The sequence below is a fragment of the Castanea sativa genome, chromosome 8, assembly GCF_040712315.1.
Source record: "Castanea sativa cultivar Marrone di Chiusa Pesio chromosome 8, ASM4071231v1".
NCBI classification, from domain to species: Eukaryota; Viridiplantae; Streptophyta; class Magnoliopsida; order Fagales; family Fagaceae; genus Castanea; species Castanea sativa.
The window spans coordinates 30,956,318-30,973,238 of record NC_134020.1 but is presented as its reverse complement, the minus strand read 5'-3'; positions in this window follow the sequence as shown (position 1 = coordinate 30,973,238).

The following is a 16,921-nucleotide window of genomic DNA, read 5'->3' as shown; positions in this document are numbered from 1 at the left end:
AGAACATTAAAGCGCATTTATGTTTGATAGATTGATCTCAGACAATATCTTGGTGGCATTTGAGACTTTACACTGCATGCGTAATCATAATAAGAGGAAAATTGGCTTTATGGCCTTGAAACTTGACATGAGTAAGGCGTACGATAGGGTAGAGTGAGAGTACATGGAGAAAGTGATGAATAAGATGGGGTTCCACCCTAGATAGATACAATTGATGATGATGTGTATAACTACAGCCTCATACTCGGTGTTAATTAATGGGGAGCCCCATGAGCATATCATTCCAACATATGGTTTGCATCAGGGAGATCCATTATCCCTTTACTTCTTCCTCATGTGTACAGAAGGTCTCTATGGTTTACTAAGTCGGGTTGCCCATAATGGTGATATTTGGGGTGTATCTCTTTGTCGAAATGGACCTAAAATCACTCATCTTTTTTTTGCCGATGATAGCCTAATTTTTTGCAAAGCTAAAGAAGAGGAATGTCAGAGCTTGCTTGAGGTATTGGCCAAATATGAGAGAGCTTCTGGGCAACAAATAAACCGTAATAAAACCATTATCTTCTTTAGTAAATCCACCATTGTAGACACTCAAACGGTGATTCAAAACATGTTGGGTTTTGATGTTGTTTGGCAATACGAGAAATATCTTGGACATCCCTCACTAGTTGGCAGAAATAAGAAGGAAAGTTTCACATACATCAAACAGCAAGTGTGGAAGAGGATTCAAGGGTGGGAGGGTAAATTACTTAGTCAAGCGGGCCGTGAGATACTAATTAAGGCAGTGGCACAATCTCTCCTAACTTATACCATGGCTTGCTTTAAACTCCCTGCTTCACTTTGTCACAAACTTGAGAGCATGATTTGTAGATTTTTTTGGGGGCAAAGGGGCGACAATAGGAAGATCCACTAGATGAAGTGGCCGGAACTTTGTAAACCCAAGACACAAGGTGGTCTAGGGTTTAAAGACTTGTCTCTATTCAATGATGCACTCCTGGTCAAACAATCTTGGTGCTTGCTCCATGACAAATCATCCTTGTTCTACCGTGTTTTCAAGGCAAAATTCTTCCCTAATACCTCGATTATGGAGGTGAAAATTCCAGCCAACTCTTCGTATGCTTGGAAGAGTATTATGAAGGTTCGGAATGTGATCAAACGAGGGGCGAAATAGAGGATAGGGACGGGCAAGTCTGTCAATATTTGGGGTGAAAATTGGTTGCCACTTCAAGTAATTCCAAGGTTTTGTCACCACGGATTGAAGGGAGGGGAGTGAGTATGGTTTGTGACTTGATTGATCAAGACCTTAAGGAGTGGAGAACTGAGGTTATTGATAGTTTGTTCTATGATTTTGAAGCGGCCCTTATAAAAAATATGCCTCTCTGTAGATCGATACAAGATGATGTCCTACTTTGGCCTTTTAACCCCGATGAAGTATATACAGTCAAGTCCGGGTATAGGTACTTACATGAATAGTAGACAAAAGGCCTGCCTGGGCCATCAGATGTTTCGGTGCTCAAGCCACTATGGAAGAAAATTTGGGGGCTTCAAGTCCTAAATAAAGTTAAGCACCTAGCCTGGAAAGCTTGTAAAGACTCATTGCCAACCAAGACAAACTTGGTCTGTAAAAGGGTCATTATCGAGGGCTGCTGTGATGATTGCAAAATGCATCAGGAAGATGTGGTCCATGCCTTATTCCTCTACCCAGCCTTGCAACCTGTTTGGAGATCTCGAGCGAACTGGATCCATAGCATGTTTCAGGCGTGCTCCTCTTTCACTGACATTTTTTACCTCATTTTTGCAAGTCACAGGGATCCTAACTTCTTTGCTGCTGTGCTATGGACACTATGGAATAGGAGGAATAACTTGCGCCTGGGCAAGCTTGCACTTCCACTCGGTCAAGTGGTTGCCTTTGCTCAAGACCGGATCTTGGAGACAAGCCCTTGCAGCGTTGGTGATCAGCAACTCTGACATCACCTAGCAACAGATTGGAAGGCACTGAATCAACATGCCTACAAGGTAAACTTCGACGGAGCTACTTTCGCAGAGGAAGGTCTTGCTGGTTTGGGAGTAGTGATCCGTAACAACCAAGGATTAATCATGGCTTCGCTCACTCAACAACTACCCTTACCTGTTTTAGTTATAGAAGTCGAAGTCTTGGCTGCACGGAGAGCATTGATGCTCACACTTGAGCTTGGCTTCGACAACTTCATTCTTGAAGGAGACTCTGGAATCCCATTTAAATCTTTAGAGACGAGTTGCAACTCTCTGGCCCACTATGAACACTTAACTGCAGATATTCAAATTTTGATGTCTTGTTTTTCATCACTTAGTTTATCTCATGTTAGGAGGCATTTTAATGGATTGGCACATGCTTTAGCTAGATGAGCATCATCTACCCTTGTTATGTTTATCTAGATGGAAGATATACCACCAGACCTTAAGTCTGTATAAATGGCTAATTAAATGGCCTAAGCTAATAATATATCATTGTCTTGATTCTCAAAAAAGAAAAAAAAGAAAAGAAAAGAAAAAAACACAAACACATATATAGAAACTGTAATATTTTAATACTAGAGTACATTATAATTTATAAATATATTGAACACAAAATTATTGTGGGGACTAAGAGGACCTAAGCAAGTATTTGGGCCTCGGGCTTAGTTGATGGGCTCTAGTTTGTTTTAGGCTAAAATCCTCTTAGAACTGTAGCTCGGCCCACGAGATAAGAGCCTGAGGATTCGTCCGAGGACAAATATCTCCTCGAACAGACCCGCGATGACCCTGGGATTCGCCAAAAAGATCAAGGCAGGGTTACGTAAACACCGTTGGTTAAAAGGGGAACTTAAGCGCCCTCCAGACGCAACGGTGTGAGGGAAATATCTTATGAAAAGGCTGCTACCTCCATATTAAAGACCCTACACCTACCTTCCTGGCCGCATTAATGGGGAAATGACCCCTGGACAGTAGAATAAAAAACTTTCTAGCTATTATATAAGGACTTAAAGAAGGTGGTAGAGGGGGGGAGTTAGCATAAAAAGAACGAAGAATTGTAATTCTGAGATAAAAGAGAAACAATACATAAATTGTCCTCGGCTTACGTCTGAGGAGGTTCCCTTGTCACATTTGTTTATTATTTGCAAAGATTGTGGTATTCTAGCCTGTTTGTCAAGTTTCCAACACTCCTAAACTAGATTTCAAATCCACACTCTACAAATCTTATTGTTTAAGGCTTATTGGGCCTGAGCCCACGTTTATCTTTGGGTCCAGGTGCAACTGTGCGCTTACAATTGGCACCGTCTGTGGGAATCTAGTGCTGAAAAGGAACTGGAACACTATGGCAAGCTTAGGCTCACACCATGCAGAATCTCAGGGATCACAACTAGAGGATCTGTTCGAACGCCTTGAACGCCAGGGGGATCGAGAGGGTAGCGTTCACACTGAGTATCCTAGGACGAGTCGTACTCACACTAGAGGCGCCAGTACCACCCATGAAGATGGTGCTAAAGCCATGCAGAAGGAGATTGATCACCTTAAGAAGAAGCTGCGCCGCGTCAGGCGTGGGCATGCTTCACCCTCATCCAGTATCTCTTCCGAGAGATCTCGGGGAAGTAGTTACAGCTCTAGGTCATGGTCACCCCCCAGCAGAGCGTCCTCTGGTGAAGAGGATGGCCTATCGAGTCGTAGGAGCAGGAAGCTCCCCTCCAGGGGCTTAGGGAACGATGCCATGAGTCGGGGGTTGCACCAGCTTTCCAAATCGCCATTCTCGCGCAGGATTGAGAATGGGAGGCTCCTTAGGAGGTTCACCCAGCCCACCTTCACCATTTATAATGACCGGACTGACCCGGTGGAACACGTGAGCCACTTCAACCAGAGAATGGCTGTGCATTCTCACAGTGAGACTTTGATGTGCAAAGTCTTCCCTTCTAGCCTGGGACCTGTTGCTATGAGGTGGTTCAACGGTCTTAAATCAGGGTCTATAAGTTTGTTCGGGGAGCTGACTAGAGCATTTGCGTCACGCTTTATTACATGCAGTAGAGTTCCTCGACCGTTGGACTCACTGTTGTCTATGGCTATGAAGGAGGGCGAGACGTTGAAAGCATACTCCGACAGGTATTGGGAGATGTTTAATGAGATAGATGGTGATTTTGATGAGGTGGCGATCAATACTTTCAAGGTGGGCCTTACAACTGATCATGACTTGAGAAAGTCCTTGACTAAAAAACCCGTACGGAGCGTACGTCGCCTTACGGACCTTATTGATGAATATAAAAGGGTTGAGGAAGACCAACAGCAGGGGAAGGGTAAGGCAAAGGTTATCCCGCAGGAGAGAAGGGATTTCAGGTCGGACAGGTATCACAACAGCAAGCCGAGAAGAAATTACTCCGGGCAGTCTGGCTCGGCGGCACCTCAGACAGTTAATACTATGTTTCGAGAGCCGGTACACCAGCTACTGGAGAAGGTCTGTAAGGAACCCTACTTCAGATGGGCCGGTAAGATGGCAGGAGATCCTGCCAAGAGGAATCAAAATCTCTTTTGTCAGTACCATCAAGATGTGGGTCATACTACCGAGAACTGCCGGACCCTCTAGAATCACTTGGAGCAACTTATTAGCGAAGGGAAGTTGAAGCAGCACCTGTACCAACCTAGTAGGCAGGGCAGTCAGTCCGCCTCGAATAATCAGAGGAATAACTCGTCTCAGCCTCCTTTGGGAACGATCAACGTCATCTTTGCGGCGCCGAGCAGGACTGGCTCATGTCCTACTAGGGTGCTGGCCATCTCGGACTTCCAAACCGAGGAGGGGGGCTCTAGGCCGAAGAGATTTAAGCTAAACGTGCCTGTCTTGGGATTTTCAGAGGAAGATAAGGTTGGGACGATCCAACCTCATGACGACGCCCTAGTAGTTACGCTGAGGATAGGGAATTACGATGTGAGAAGAGTAATGATTGATCAAGGCAGCGGCACGGATATCATGTATCCTGACTTATTTAAGGGGCTAAAGTTGAAATTAGAGGACCTCACCCCTTACGACTCGCCGTTGATAAGTTTTGAAGGGAAGGCCGTTATACCTAAGGGACAAATTCGCCTACCCGTGTGTTCTGGCTCCGAGATGGTCGAGGTGGATTTTATCGTGGTCGATGCATATTCCCCATACACAGCCATCCTTGCTCGGCCCTGGCTGCACGCCCTGGGAGCAGTTTCCTCCACCTTGCATGTTAAGGTGAAGTTCCACTCGGGAGAATGCATTGAAGAGATTCTCGGCAACCAATTGATGGCTAGGCAATGCATATCGGCCGCAATACTGCATCAGACCGAACCACAGTCCTCGACCTCGGCTGTGAAAGACTTGTAGCAATTAATGACGCTGGATGCGCCCGACGCGGTGACAGCAAAGGAGGCCATATGCAAAGACCTTGAGAAGTTCTTGATATCGGATGATCCCGAAATATTCTTCCAGGTTGGGATATGTTTACCTCACCGGGAGAAGATGGAATTAGTGGAGTTTCTAAAGAACAACATTGATGTTTTTGCCTGGGACCCCTATGAGGCCCCGGGTGTTGACCCAAGCTTCATTTGTCATCATTTGAACGTCGATCCTGCCACTCCTCCTAAAAGGCAGCCCCCTCGGCGTTCCTCGAAGGAGCATTCCGAAGCCGTTAGAGAGGAGGTGCTCAAGCTCAAGAAGGCTGGAGCTATCAAGAAGGTCTTTTATCCAGAGTGGTTGGCGCATACGGTCGTGGTTAAAAAGAAGAGTGGAAAATGGAGAGTGTGTGTAGACTTTACAGACTTAAATAAGGCCTGCCCAAAGGACTCTTTCGCGATGCCCCGCATCGACCAACTAGTGGACGCCACGATCGGCCATCCTTGGATGAGTTTTTTGGACGCCTTCCAGGGGTACCACCAAATTCCGCTAGCGGCAAAGGATCAGGAGAAAACTGCCTTTATTACTCCAACAGGCAATTATCATTATAAGGTGATGTCATTCGGGTTGAAGAACGCTGGGGCTACTTACCAAAGGATGATGACCAAGATGTTTGAATTCAAGCTTGGAAAGACCATTGAAATATATGTGGATGACATGGTAGTGAAGAGCAGGGTGATATCTGCGCACCTGAAAGATTTGGACGACACTTTCCAAGTACTTAAAAAGTACAGGTTGCGTCTTAATGCCTCAAAGTGTTCTTTTGGTGTGAGTTCTGAGAAGTTCTTAGGTTATATGGTCACTCATAGGGGAATAGAGGTGAACCCTGCACAGGTCAGAGCTATTCAAACCTTGCAGCCACCTCGGAATCCAAAGGAAGTTCAGAAGTTAACCGGAATGATTGCCGCTCTTAGCCGGTTCATCTCCCGGTCAGCTGATCGATGCAGGCCTTTCTTCCAACTGTTGAATAAGTGGAAGGGGTTCCAGTGGTCTGATGAGTGCATTGTAGCCTTCCAACAACTTAAGGAATATCTTTCTCGGCCACCCATTATGTCTCGGCCTAAGGTAGATGAGGTCCTATTTGCGTATCTGGCAGTGGCCGTCCATGCGGTCAGCTTGGTCCTCATAAGGAACGACGGTGGGGTGCAAAGGCCGGTCTATTACGTCAGCAAGATGCTGAATGATGCCGAGGTGCATTATCTGCTTTTAGAGAAAGCATTTCTAGCCGTAGTTCATGCCACGCGGAGGCTTCCTCATTATTTTTAGTCCCACACCGTTGTGGTTTTAACCCAACTGCCTCTCAAGTCAGTGTTGCGTAGTGCCGACCATTCTGGAAGGGTGGCTAAATGGAGAACTATTTTGGGAGCCTTTGACATCAAATACAGGCCACGTACCTCGGTGAAGGGCCAGGTTCTTGCAGATTTGGTGGCAGAGTTTGCTAAACCAATGTTGGAAGAAACTTTGAAGGAATCACACATGGATGAGAAATCAGTTGGCATGATTACAAACGAAAGACCTTTGACTTGGAACGTATCCGTTGATGGGGCGGCCAACCAGAGAGGGTCTGGCATTGGACTCGTCCTGGTATCCCCCGAAGGGATTATCTTCGAAAAATCCTTAAGGTTGGCGTTCTTGGCTACTAATAATGAGGCCGAATATGAAGCAGTCTTGGTTGGCATGAACATGGTACATAAGATGGGCGGAAAGGAAGTTCACATACTCTCGGATTCTCAATTAGTGGTCGGTCAGGTGACAGGGACCATGGAGGCTAGGGACCCCAAGATGAAAGAATACTTGACCGAGGTTAAACGTTTACAATCCAAATTTAATTCCTTTATTTTGTCTCACGTTTTCAGAAGTGGGAATACACATGCAGACTCTTTGGCTACCTTAGCGACGTCCTCGACTCAGGGTTTGCCTAGGATTATCCTTGTCGAAGATTTTCTAACGCCAGCTCTTACCCCCGTAGGGGCAGCCCGGATCCATTTGATAAGGTCTGGACTTAATTGGATCGATTCTATGATATCTTTTCTAAAAAACAACACTTTTCCCGATGATAAGTCTGAAGCAGACAAGATATGTCGAAAGGCATCGCGTTTTTTGTTGTCCGAGGATCAGAAATTGTATAAACAGTCCTTCTCCGGACCATATTTGTTATGTGTGCACCCCGAACCAACGGAGGCGCTTTTGGAAGAACTGCATGAGGGAATTTGTGGGAGCCATACTAGGGGAAGGTCCCTAGCTCATAGGGCACTGACACAAGGATGTTGGTGGCCCAATATGCAGAGGGAAGCTCAGGACTATGTGAGAAAGTGTGACCAATGCCAGAGATTCGCTCCTAACATCCATCAACCTGGAGGAGTCCTTAACCCTCTCTCCAGTCCTTGGCCTTTCGCTCAATGGGGATTAGACATAGTAGGACCATTCCCGAGGGCTGTGGGAAACAAAAGGTGGTTGCTTGTGGGGACTGACTACTACACCAAATGGGTAGAGGCTGAGCCCTTGGCAAATATTAGGGATGTCGATTCCAAGAAGTTCGTCTGAAAAAACATCATCACTAGATTTGGAGTACCACATACACTCATTTCAGACAATGGCGTTCAATTTGATAGTAGAGCTTTTAGGAAATACTGTGGTGACATGGGCATCATAAATAGATACTCCACTCCAGCTTATCCTCAGGGAAACGGGCAGGTCGAGGCAATTAACAAGGTGATAGTTAGTGGACTCAATAAAAGGCTGGATGATGCGAAGGGCAAATGGGTAGAAGAACTACCACACGTTCTGTGGACATATCGAACTACGCCGCGCAGATCCACAGGAGAAACGTCATTCTCTATGACCTATGGGGCCGAGGTAGTCGTACCCTTAGAATTTGGTTTTCCCACGTTGAAGACGAGTACTTTTAGCCCAGAAAATAACAACGGCCTCTTGGAAAAGAGCCTAGATTTAGTTGAGGAACGGTGAGGGACAACTATGGTCCAAATGGCTTATTATCAACAAAAGCTTAAACGAGGGTATGATGCCCATGCGAAGCTCAGACCACTCGCGCCGGGGGATCTGGTTCTAAGAAAGGTTGTGGGTACTGCTAGAAACCCAACCTGGGGTAAATTAGGGCCAAACGGGGAAGGACCATATCGGATTATATCTGTAGCAGGTATAGGTTCATATCGACTAGCTGATTTAGATGAAAGAGTTGTACAACGTCCGTGGAATGTAAACAACCTTCGAAGGTATTATTATAAATAAAGGGCGCTTTTGTCGTTTGTGATTTAAGTTATAAATGTATGTGGACCTATCAATTACAACTCTTGAAGTATCAAACAGAAACTTGGTTATGTATGGTCCTCGGACTACATACCCAGTGAAAATTGATATCTTATTATTTGTTAAACAGAACCTTAGTTATGCCGGGTCCTCGGGCCTTCTATTTTGGGGAAATTAACATCTTAAGTTACTTTTACTAAGTATCAAACAGAAACTTGGTTATGTACGGTCCTCGGACTACATACCCAATGGAAATTGATATCTTATTATTTGTTAAACAGAACCTTAGTTATGCCGGGTCCTCGGGCCTTCTACTTTGGGAAAATTAACATCTTAAGTTACTTTTACTAAGTATCAAACAGAAACTTGGTTATGTACGGTCCTCGGACTACATACCCAATGGAAATTGATATCTTATTATTTGTTAAACAGAACCTTAGTTATGCCGGGTCCTTGGGCCTTCTACTTTGGGGAAATTAACATCTTAAGTTACTTTTACTAAGTATCAAACAGAAACTTGGTTATGTACGGTCCTCGGACTACATACCCAGTGGAAATTGATATCTTATTATTTGTTAAACAGAACCTTAGTTATGCCGGGTTCTCGGGCCTTCTACTTTGGGGAAATTAACATCTTAAGTTACTTTTACTAAGTATCAAACAGAAACTTGGTTATGTACGGTCCTCGGACTACATACTCAGTGGAAATTGATATCTTATTATTTGTTAAACAGAACCTTAGTTATGCCGGGTCCTCGGGCCTTCTACTTTGGGGAAATTAACATCATAAGTTACTGTTATCAAATATCAAACAGAAACTTGCTCATGTATGGTCCTCGGACTACATACCTAATGGAAATTTATATCGGATTGTTTGTTGAATAAAATCGTGGTCAGAATTGGGTCTCATGTTATATATCTTTAAGTGTCAGGCAGAAATTTGGTAAGGAAGGATCCTCGGACCCCACACTTTACTAGACTTAACATTTCAGATTATAAGTCTTAAATATTACATGGGTTTGCAAAATAAGGTACTACTTGCCAGCCAAACCAGGTCAGTCTTTGTTAGGTTCTTTCACGCGTTACCTCATAAGGCAAAGATGTTTATTGCTGTTTAAAGTTTTAATTGGTCAACTGCTGAAAGTGGAGTTATTTATCTCATTCTTTCTTTTGCTGTGTGCTAATGAGAACTTTTGGGGTAAGCATAAAAAGCAAAGGATGAAATAAACACAATACAGATCAAAATCAAATACAACTGTCTTTTATTAATTGTGTTGATACATGTTTCACTACATGGAAAGTTCTAAGCAAAAAAAAAAATAGTAATAAACCTATGTATGACCCTAAGCTTTCGGAGGAGGGTTTTGCTGAGAAGTGCTGGTATTCTCAGTGTCTTTTAATTCCAGCTCAAAGGAAGACAGAACTTGCTTTCCTTTGTCTGTTGTAGTGGTTGGAGGGATCACAGGTTCTACACTCTGGCTCAAGCCCTTCTCTGCACCGCCACTCCCTTCCTTCTCTTTGTTGGAACCTGAAGGTTCTGTAGGATCCGGAATGAGCTCTGGAATCATAAGAGGAAGAGCAGGAGGAATTGTCTCAGGAGCAGGAGTCTCTTCTATCTCCTGTATGTTTAGGGGAAGCCAAATGTTCTCGGACTTCCTCAGCTCGGAGGCTGAAGGAACTCTTGCTACGTTTAAGGCTTCCCCCAGACTTGCTGACAGTATTCTCGGCACACGGCCGCAAAAGCCTCTGTCAGCTGTTCCTCCGTTGCAGCTACCCCTTCCTTGTAACTAGCCTGCTTTGCAGCCTCCACAGAATGCTTGAAGGTGCTAGCTTCCTCCTTTAATCGCGCAAGCTCCTTCTCCAAGTCCGAGCGCTCCTTCTGGGCTTGGGAGAGCTCATCATCCTTTTGATGAAGAAGCTTGCGCTGCCCTTCTACTTGAGTCCTCATCGTTCTCAGATTGGCCTCGGCGCCGTCTCTTTCTCTTTTTAAGTTGGCCAACTGAGAGGAGAGCCTCTCGTTTTCAGCTAGGGCCTGGCCTAAAGACTTCTCAATCTCCAGACAAATTTTCTGCTCTATTCTGGCCCTCTTCTGAGAATCCTCCATGAACTTCTCAGCAGCAAAGACCTCTTGAACGGCCTGTGACAAAGTATCAGAGGGTTAGGAGCAGTAAAATATTTACGAATAGCCAGATACTATAAAGAATAAAGTATGCACACGGAGAGAAACATACCTAGGCTAAGTCCCTTTTCAGAAAAAGGAACAGCTGGGGCTGGCTCATCTTCTCCAAGGCATCCATATCCTTGGGCAACAAAAGAGAACGCTCCAACGCCTCGGCCAGATGGTGGGTGTGGCCTTGCTGGAGTGCCCTGATGCTGGACTGGCAAGAGATTGGTGCTCCGTCCAATCTCAAGTCAGGAGACCAGGTAGCCGGTGCTTGGCGCACCTCGGCCATGTCCCTAATCTCCCCACTCTCAACTGAACGGGCACGTCCCTTGCCCTTGTCCAGTTTTTGCTGCGGGGCTTGTTGTGGTTGCTGCCTGGGCTTCTTTGGTTTTTCGCCACCGGCCTCCTCGGCCTCCCCCTTCCTTTTCTTCTTTGGCTCCTCAACTGGAGGTTTAGGATCGGTTGGAGGAGGGGGAGGTGGCAAAGCCGGGGGAACTTGGGACCTACCCGCTCTCTTTTGGGCAACTCTCTCGCCCCTTCTGGTTAGAAGGCCGCTGAGCACGTCCATCTCTTCCTCCTCTGAATCGTCTTCGGGATGGGCAACTATTAAGCCTGTAACTCCGGAGGCCTCGACAGGCTCTTCTTCCTCGTCAGATAGTACGACAAACTGGTTCCCTCGGGGTCTTTCAGCGTCCTTGAGTTGAAACCGGTCTATCTCATCGTCCAACATATGCGAAGAGGATACTTGCTCCTCCGGAACAGCAGTTGCTTGAGAGTGCGTCGAGAGAGGGATCGCTGCGACAAGTTGCGTGTAGAGGATGGTGTTGGGGTCGTCAGGAATGTCTTGGTCGACAAGAAAGCGCGGTCTTGCTACGTGAATCCTCTTACGCCTTCTATCCCTCGCAATAATGGCGTTCTCTATCTCCTGGAAGTCCGAGGATATTGGGTCGTAGCCTAGTATCATATGGGCCGCTCTAAGTTGCAAGTCTTCGCTCACAAATACTTCTGAGCGTAGGACGTGATTCAGATCAGCAACGTTGCAGTGGCTCAAACAAGGGCGCACGAGTTGTTTATCTGTAAGAAAGAATACCACCAAAGCCAAGCACAGTTAGATCTGCAATGCATATGAGAAATCGAACTGGATGAGGTGTAAAAGAAAATGAACAAATAGAAATTTTTGAGATTGAAGTACGGGGTAGAGAAATGAACTCCTAAAGAGTCACACCTAGGTCTCCCCATACGACCGGGCAGTGAGGGCCATCATACCAGTTGCCTGAGGCGATGAGGTAGTCGTCCTTCATGCCTTTATTGGACTTAGGCAGACAGGAAATCAGCCTAACTACACTGGACCGGGATTTGATGTAGTAACCTACTTTTGTAAGTTTATGGCACTCATACATGAACACGACGTCGTGCCAAGTAAGGTTTAAGCCCATCTGCTCATTTAGAGCGTCGACACTTCCTAAGACCCTAAATACATTGGGTGCGCACTGGTCTGGGCACAACCTGTGGTTGCGAAGATATTTCCTAGTTACGCTTCTCATAGGGAGGGTCATCCCACCTTCTATGAAGGCAATCATGGGAATAATGACCTCTCCCGTTTTCCTAGAATCACCTACAGCTTCTACCGGACAATATTTCAAACCTACGTCGCTGGGAATGTGGTATTTGGCCCTAAAGCCTTCCATCCCAGTGGCGGTATCAACTAAGCACTTAAATCTACCCATTTAAAAGAAAGTAAAACGCAGGCTTCGAGAAAGAATAGGGTTAAGAAGGAAGCCGAGGACAGAATCCGAGAAGAAAAAGGTAGAGGAAGCAAGGACTTACGAGTTTGCAGTTATGCGAGTTTCCACGGGTTTCTGAAGAGAAAAGATGATGATTGATGCTTTGATGTGATTGAATTCTGAAGAAATGAATGAGGGCGCGGATTTCCAAACGTCATGACGTGCGGGAGGCGGCCTCGAAGTTGGATTTTTCCAGCCCAAATTTTTAGGGGGTGATGAGGACCGTTGGATGTTCATCTCACCATTGAACGTGGGAAATAGGGTGTAACTTGCAGTCATAAATGTGCACGTTCTGGAAGTCGAAGTGCCAAACGACATTTTCTAGGAATGAAACGACCCCCACACGCGTGGTGATGTACGAAACGTGTGGAGGGAGCTCTGGTCGGATCAAAACCCTATTTTTTTCCTCGGATGAGGAAAAATAAATTTTTGAGGGGCTATTGTGGGGACTAAGAGGACCTAAGCAAGTATTTGGGCCTCGGGCTTAGTTGATGGGCTCTAGTTTGTTTTAAGCTAAAAGCCTCTTAGAACTGTAGCTCGGCCCACGAGATAAGAGCCTGAGGATTCGTCCGAAGACAAATATCTCCTCGGACAGACCCACGATGACCCTGGGATTCGCCAAAAAGATCAAGGCAGGGTTACGTAAAAACCGTTGGTTAAAAGGGGAACTTAAGCGCCCTCCAAACGCAACGGTGTGAGGGAAATATCTTATGAAAAGGCTGCTACCTCCACATTAAAGACCCTACACCTACCTTCTTGGCAACACTAATGGGGAAATGACCCCTGGACAGTAGAATAAAAAACTTTCTAGCTATTATATAAGGACATAAAGAAGGTGGTAGAGGGGGGGGGGGAGTTAGCAGAAAAAGAACGAAGAATTGTAATTCTGAGATAAAAGAGAAACAATACATAAATCGTCCTCGGCTTACATCCGAGGAGGTTCCCTTGTCACATTTGTTTATTATTTGCAAAGATTGTGGTATTCTAGCCTGTTTGTCAAGTTTCCAACACTCCTAAACTAGATTTCAAATCCACACTCTACAAATCTTATTGTTTAAGGCTCATTGGGCCTGAGCCCACATTTATCTTTGGGTCCAGGTGCAACTGTGCACTTACAATTATCATTATTGACAAATATATATTTACGAGATAATTTTTTAGGAGAACTTATTGACTTTAAAACTTCAATAAGTATACAAAAGCCATCTAATTTGATATTAGATATGTACAAAAATATTAACAAATTAAAAGAACATAGTACTCATATAATGATTATGCTGAATAATGATTTTTCAAAGAATTAAATTCATCTTTTAATATAAAATTAAGAAATTATCTACCAAAGTGAATGAAAAACATCTTAATGAAACCACCAAAATTTTCAAAGACATAAATTATCCAAAACTTTACTAGATATAAGAACACATTTTACAATAAATAAATAAAATCTAATTAAGAAAATAAAAATTACCTTATTTCAATAACTACTATACCAATTGGACAAAAAAAAAAGTTTAAGAGCTTCATTGGATTAATTCAAATATTATTGATAACTCGTTTTCATTAATTCGATGGCAATGTTATGAGAACACATGTATTCATTTTTTGAATCACTATCGTATATATGATGAGATGTTCACATCAAAATCCATAACATATTTTGGCAGTTGACATTATCGTTATTTTCTGTTTTTTATAAATCACCCTCACGTTGTATCTAATATTCTAATCTATGTAACTCCAAACAAACAAAAGTATAAGTCTCCAAAAAGAAAAGCAGACCAAGAATTCAACCCAACTGATTTGTGCTTTATTTATTTGACATTGTTTACATTAATTGAGCTGTATATAGGCTTAGGGCCTCCACACAAAATGAGGATGGGTCTATGGCCCAAACATAGAACAAGATGTCAAGATGGCCTAAGAGACCTAGAGAGACTAGGAATGGCAATGGGTTAGGTTTGGGGTGAGTTTCTTTAAACCTAAACCTGACCCGCCATCCACCTCGTGAAAACCGAACCTTCCCCGTTTACTAAACAGGTTTTTTAACCCAAACCTGCCCCGACCCCGACGGGTCCTCACAGATCCCGTCCCACCATGGCACTTCAAGGTCCAATCTAAAAAAAAATATTTGATCATGGACCCCAAAATATTCACAAATCTTCACCATCACCAATCAACAACAACCTACCAAATTTAAATCTCCAACCAACCAAACATAAAAGAAAAACAACCCAAATTAGATTTTTCTTTTTTCTTTTGAGAAAAACCCATATTAGATTTAGATTAGTGAATCAAGAAGAGGAAAAACAAACAAACAAAAAAAACAGAAATATTAAACAGTAACTTGTCTAGGAGGGGGAGGGTCCATTAAGTCTTGGTGAGAATTAATTGAAATTGATCATCCCATCCCTGTTTTTATCAACACTGCTAATCATCTTCTTGCACTCCATCAAGGAGCGAGACTGTGAGGCCGTAAGGTTGAGTGAGGCCATGAGAGGGTGGCTGAGCGAGGCCATAAGGGGGGCGACTAAGTGAGGCCGTGAGAGAGTGGCTGATTGGCAGGGTATCAATGCGAGATGGGTAAGGGATATGGCCAAATGGGTTGTACGAGATAGGTGAAGGAGATGAGAGGGTTGTGCGAGATGGGCAAGGGAGAACCAGAGATGAGAGAGTCAAAGAGTTGTGCTTGTGGCCTTGTGAGTGAGAGAGCTGATAGATAAAGAGGGAGAGGGCAGCTGAGTTAGGGTTAGGAAAAATGAAAATGGAGAGAAAGTTAAGATATTTATACTTAGGGAGTTAGGGTTTTTAAATTTTTTTAATATTATATATGTATACGAGTTGGGTTCGAGGTGGCTTTGCATAATACCCACACCCGACCTAAACCTACTATGAGTTGGGTTTTTAAAAAAAAACCTACCCCCATTTGCGTCATGGGTCAGGTAAAACTTGCCCCATTGGGGTCGGGTTGGGTCAAATACCCGCAGGCTGGGCAAATTTTGCCATTCTTAAAAGAGACAAAGACTGACCTAAGGATTAAAGACAAAACTAGATGTGCCTAAGCTACCTAAACAAGATAGGAATGGACCTAAGTCACAAACAAAGAACAAGGATAGGACCAATTCCCTTGAACAAAATAATGATGGGCTAATTGGCACCAAGACAAAACAGTGATGGACCTAAAACCCCTTGATCAAGGACAAAATGGACTTAATGCTCTAGACGACAAATATTGGCTAAGCCCAAATAAAAGTTGAATAAAAAAGATGGGCTTGAAGCCCCTAGACAAAATCACAAAATCAAAAAAGAAAGACTCAAATCATCAAACAAATTAGGACACAAGACTGAGTCAACCTCTAAAAATATTTTGGGAACATCTTTAAAGATTTATTTGTAGGGGATTTTTTTATTTGGAAACTCCATTTGAATTTGTGGGGAAAAAATTAGTTGATAAAAAAACGTTTTTTTTTTTCGGATTTTTCTTTTTTTGAAAACATTCAATTTTTTTTTTTACTTCTTTAAAAATCTAGAAAACTTCTTTGAGAATTTAAAAGATTTTGGAAACTTCTTTTGTCTTTTTTGAAAACTTATTTGAGAATTTATTTGAAAAGAAATTATGAAAAAAAAAATTGTTTAATATTTTTTAGTGGTTGACCTTTTTTGGTAGGCCTAATAAACGATACAAACACAATTGGGCTAATGCCACATGTCATCCCAACAAACAAAGCAAACACACATACAATTGGGTTAACCCTACAAGTTGGGTTCTAAGGTTTTCTATTTGTGGGTAAGGATAACAATATCTCATTCTCCTTCTCCTTCAAAGGGTCACCTATAACTAGAAAAACTCGTTCTCCAATCCGTGTAGAGTGAACCCGTAATGGGTTAGTGGACCAGCCTTTTAACATACTCATAATTCTTTATAGGTAATAGCATAGGTTTTGGGCTAATGTAATGAGGTTCAGAGAGCTTAAGCCTAAGTGAGAAATAACATTTTGTGTTTGGGAAAACTACACATAAAAAGAAATAAAGAATTGTAAATTTATAGTAAGAGGAGGGTAAAAAGAAAAGCCAAAAATAAAAGGAAAATAAAGGGAAAGAGGAAAAGTAATATTAAGATAGATAATAGTGGGGAGATGAAAATGTAAAACTCATAGGTATTAAAACCTATTAGTTGATTAGTCACTGACCTAACTAGCTAAACCAAATCTAACCCAAACTAGATTGACTTGGCCTGTCTGCTAGGTATGGGGCATTAGTTAAGTTAAAAAAAGAACCAGAAAAAGC